The sequence below is a fragment of the Schistocerca nitens genome, chromosome 9 (genome assembly GCF_023898315.1).
Source record: "Schistocerca nitens isolate TAMUIC-IGC-003100 chromosome 9, iqSchNite1.1, whole genome shotgun sequence".
Taxonomy (NCBI): Eukaryota; Metazoa; Arthropoda; class Insecta; order Orthoptera; family Acrididae; genus Schistocerca; species Schistocerca nitens.
Genome location: NC_064622.1, coordinates 235,812,144 through 235,817,218, shown reverse-complemented (window position 1 = coordinate 235,817,218; position 5,075 = coordinate 235,812,144). Strand labels below are relative to the sequence as shown.

Genomic DNA, 5,075 nt, shown 5'->3' with positions numbered 1-5,075 from the left:
AAGGGCATTTATGCCATGTAAAGTTGTTACAATAGATATAAATCAGTAGTGGACAGATGTACTGTAAGATGGTACAGAACGTATCATGTATTTCTCCAAGAGCTGCTGAAAATTAAAAAATTTCTGTTCTCTAACGAGCCACAGCCACACACAGCGTTCGACTTTCAAAGCTAGCAACCACGTAGCAGTGCACTATGCAGGAATCGCTTTGACGCAGGTTACTGTCATTCACAACGATCGTATCAGATATTTTTAGTGGATGGTGTCAACAACCTGCCGTCACGTACTCAAAATCATCGACTACTATGAAGAATATTTATTGCTGCCATCACCTTCAGTGTTCGCGTACTCAACAGCCATGAAATCTTACAATGTAACCTTGCTGAAAGTTCTGTAAATGATGCGGAACTACGTTTGCGCTACTAATAGAATAAGTATTTTAGCTATTCACGTTAATAGGTATATTACCAGTAGGTGGTAAACTGAACAGAAAGGAAAAGTTCCCTTTACTCTTAGTAGTATTTCAACCCAAAATATAGAACCTGTGTAGTCTTACTCGTGAGGGAGTAGTAGAGCTGACACTCGTCGAAGCCTCTGTGCTTTTACCCAACTGTTCATTTCACTTTTATTGCAGTCAAACGCTACTTTATCCAGTTTACATTCTAATGTAGTGTTCAAATAATTGTTTTAGCCAGTTGTGAGTCACTGTCAATGGATCATCACAAAAATTGATAGTGACTCGTCACTAAATCGAAACAGATTGTATGAAAAGTAGTGAGACAGCCAATCAGATCTATATGTGATGTCACGGCTTTAGAATCCAGCCTCCTGCCTTGAATTTTAAAACTTTTACTATACAAAATAATAACAAGGACGGCGTAGTTTGTAAGTGGCCTACCCTTACAACCATTCGGCGTTATTAATTACAACAGCTAACTTATTTACGGTCAATGAAATCCAGTATTCAGGAAATGACCGTAGGGGAGGAGATGCAGGAGACCTGAATCACCAAACTAGGCAAGGGTTTAGTGGAGATGGTTTGCCATTGCCGTCCTTAGAACTCTTATGGAATGCCGAGCTTGCACCTGTGTCGTGTGGATCACTGTGACGAGGGCCTGTGCAGTGCAGTGTTGGATTTGCTTCGTTATGAGTAAATGAAAGGAAGAGGGTAAAACCTGTTACCGGCACATAGCCTACCCATCGCTAAAAGCACAGGTATGCTTCTCCCCACCCGATTCACGAATCACCATCAACAGTGTCACATGTGTACAGTTAGTGAGACATTTCTCTCGTCACTTGTCAAATATTGACAGTGAGAAGTTTTCATCATCAGGATTCGAACCAGCTTACCCCAGAATCAAGTTGGTTGGTTGGTTTGGGGAAGGAGACCAGACAGCGAGGTCATCGGTCTCATCGGATTAGGGAAGGATGGGGAAGGAAGTCGGCCGTGCCCTTTCAAAGGAACCATCCCGGCATTTGCCTGGAGCGATTTAGGGAAATCACGGAAAACCTAAATCAGGATGGCCGGACGCGGGATTGAACCGTCGTCCTCCCGAATGCGAATCCAGTGTCTACCACTGCGCCACCTCGCTCGGTCCAGAATCAAGTATCACTACACAAGTTTACGTCAGCGACATCAGCTACGGTGGCGAGCACTTTACTACAAAATATTGAAAAATTCTCGTGAATGGCTGCCTAGGAGAAGGCAAGTTTATTACAAGGAGGAAATAATGCGGGTTGTATCGTTCTGGCAACAGCCTTGCCGCAGTGGGTACGCCGATTCCCGTCAGATCACCGAAGTTAAGCACTGTCGGGCGTGATCGGAACTTGGATGGGTGACCATCTGGACCCTCATGCACTGTTGCCATTTTTCGGGGTGCACTCAGCCTCGTGATGCCAATTCAGGAGCTACTCGACCGAAAAGTAGCGGCTTCGGCCACAGAAAACAATCATAACGACTGGGAGAGTGGTGTGCTGGCCATATGCGCCTCCTATCTGCATCTTCGTCTGAGGACGACACGGCGGTCGGATGGTCCTCATGTGCCACTTATGGCCTGAAGATGGAGTGCTTTTGTACCGTTATGATCATATGGCCTGATAGTGTTCTGCTGGTTACGGTACTGCATGCAATTGACTGCATGTGTGAAATAAAATGAAATGATGGACGGAGAAAAAGTCAGTGAAGATGAAGTCATGTGGAGTAATCGCACAATAAAGCGTAAAAATGTATGTTGTGGCAACTGAAAATTTTCGTGAAACAAGATTTCTTGTTTCTCCCTACCAGTAGCATTAGCCGTCAGTTTGGACCTCTTTCTTACAACACTGACTGTCTCTCGTAGTCATCGATATTCCTACGTACGTTCTCCAAACACTACTACCAAGGATTCTCAATGTGTTATTTGAGAATAGCCATTCTGGTGGAAGAGAGTTAGTGGAGAAATATGACACCTTGCAAAAAATGACTAGTGTTCGGAAATCGTATGTGGGATCCTTAGCGATACTGAGTCAAGCCTGGAGCCTCACTCATACAGCGTATTGTTCATGAACACTCTATAAAAATAAAAATAAACTCTACAAAAAGAGAAATCTAGGAACGAGTCCGTTTTTTACAAAAATTTTCAGTTGTCACGATTCGTTACGATACTGCCTTCCACAAGCCGGCTGAATGTCTCCAAGATTCACAAAAGTACATTAAGTTTCCCCGTAATGAAATCTTATGATTTCACGTCCTTTTCATGTGTTGCTTTGCTCCCTTTGCATATGCCACCATTATGGAACGGCCTTACAATCCAGTTGTAGTACTTCACTGCATGCAAATAAATGCGAGCCTGTTGTATTTTATCTAGTAGACTGTTCCCTCAGGAAACTTAGGACATGCGTTCGCAGTGTGAGACTATCTCCTATGATGGCAGACCTAGACTCCAGAACACACGCTTTGACGCTGTTTCAGTAGTGAAATATTTCTTCACTAAAGGATTTAATGTTCCTCTGGCGGTTTGCTAAGTGGCTGGGGGGCAGGGGGGGGGGGGGGGGCTGGCGTTTGGAAGGTGAGGTGGGCACCTGCTTTTCCCACCCCCACTCACCCCCACCCCAGACTCCATCGCTCAGACCCCTCGACCCTCTGCCGTCCCTTTGTGTAGCAGCTGCCTCTGCAATTTACTTCGTATAGCTGCTTAAAAAGCACTCCGTCTGCGCCACGGCGCTTTTATGGCTTTCTCAGTTTACGAGAGAATTCGCTGTCGGAAATTGGCCTCTCCTGTTCGCTTATAGCGTCATGTGTTGAGAGCCTTCATAACGTGGTCTTTGTAGCGTTGTTTGGCCTCTGCCACCTAGGATTTTGATATATGACCGTTCATCACAGAGAACCGCGTCTTCTTGCAGAACTATATTTTCCCTCGCCGTGTACACAGAAGCATCGGTAATAAATTTCGAAAGAAAAAACTGCCCACTGCCCTTAGCAGAATGTCCAGTTATATATTAAATAGAAATTAATGTTATAGTTGCACAGAATAATACGGACAGTCTTTTCTTGAAAAAAAATATTTGCTTGGTGCGGACCCACATATGAACAAATTTTTGAGATCGTTTTTAATTTTCGGCAACGAGAGTTTCATGCCATATATGATTTTCCGAATGGACGCAACTCACAAACTGTCATATTCCTAGAGAAAGCTGATTTTATTTACAATTCAAATAACCATTCCCGTCATAAAAGCAGCACGGATATAACTTACGACATCGTTACATGCATTAATCAACGCCCAAGTTCGATCCCTTATACCCCTCAAGATGCCAAGTTCATTCATTAAACACATTTGCTCTTTCACAGCGTTTAAGTGAGGATGTTGGTAATTTGTGTTATACAGGGTAAATCATCTTAAACTCGCATCGTAAATATTGCTGAAATGGAAAGCGCTGTTGATGTGCTGTTTTCATAGGATGGATTGGTAGTCGGATTATAGTACTTTTGGCTCCTTAATAGATTTAGTAATACTTTGAAAGTGTAATTTTTGTGCAAACAAATACTTTTTTAAAATTATGTTTGGTTTGTGTGGCGCACAACTGCGCAGTCATAAGTGCCCATACAAAGTTCCAATTTTTACACAGTCCAATTTTTTACAAAATCGAATGTACCCACTGTCACGGATGATGATGATGATGATGATGATGATGATGATGATGATGATGAAATGATGAGGACGTGACAAACACCCAGTCCCTGGGCAGAGAAAATCCCCAATGCAGCTGGGAATTGCACCCGGGACCCTGTGATTAAGAGGACTTCTTTTAAATGGAACAGTGCCTATTGACATTAACAAACTAAAAGGAAAATGCTCCCGTCATCTGGCCACAACTATCCTATCGGTACCATCCGACCGCCGTGTCATCCTCAGCGAAGAATGTGGATAGGAGGGGCATGTGGTCAGCACACTTCTCTCCCAGTCGTAATGGTGGTTTTCTTTGACCAGAGCCGCTACTATTCGGCCGACTAGCTCCTCAATTGGCATCACGAGACTGAATGCACCCCGAATAATGGCAACAGCACATGGCGGCCCGGATGGTCACCCATCCAAGTCCCTGCCACGCCCGACAGTGCTTAACTTCGGTGATCTGACGGGAACCAGTGTATCCACTTCGGCAAGGCCGTTGCTTAACAAACTAAAATTAGGGTAAATTAGAACGTAAATATTGTTGGTTGCAGGAGTCCATTCGAAGTCGTTAACGGAATATCATATTTCGAACAGTTCCGATACCCACACTTGAACATCACCTTTGGCAGCGCACACTGAAGAACAACACAAGTGTATACCCTAGTTACGTGGGTTTTCACCAATAATGAGACAATTGACCACACAGGCTCTGTTCAAAATGACCACCGGCAGCGGCAATACACGCTTAGAGTCTGATATGGAGTGACTACTGCACGCCTGCTAGCATTTCAGTGCAGCTGTCCGAGCAGGCTGCCGTAATACGTCGTTGCAAATCATCGGGTGTGATTGGTATGTGTTGTAGAGTGAGCCAACGTGAGGAACACACCTTCTCCCACAGAAAAAAGTTTTCTGGCGTCAAATGCG

At 44.2% G+C, this 5,075-nt stretch overlaps 2 pseudogenes; one reads left to right on the top strand and one right to left on the bottom strand.

The window, feature by feature from the left end:
* Positions 1–1,749: 1,749 nt before the first annotated feature.
* Positions 1,750–1,867, top strand: LOC126204748 (5S ribosomal RNA; annotated as a pseudogene).
* A 2,667-nt stretch (positions 1,868–4,534) lies between these two features.
* Positions 4,535–4,652, bottom strand: LOC126204723 (5S ribosomal RNA; annotated as a pseudogene).
* Positions 4,653–5,075: the final 423 nt, after the last annotated feature.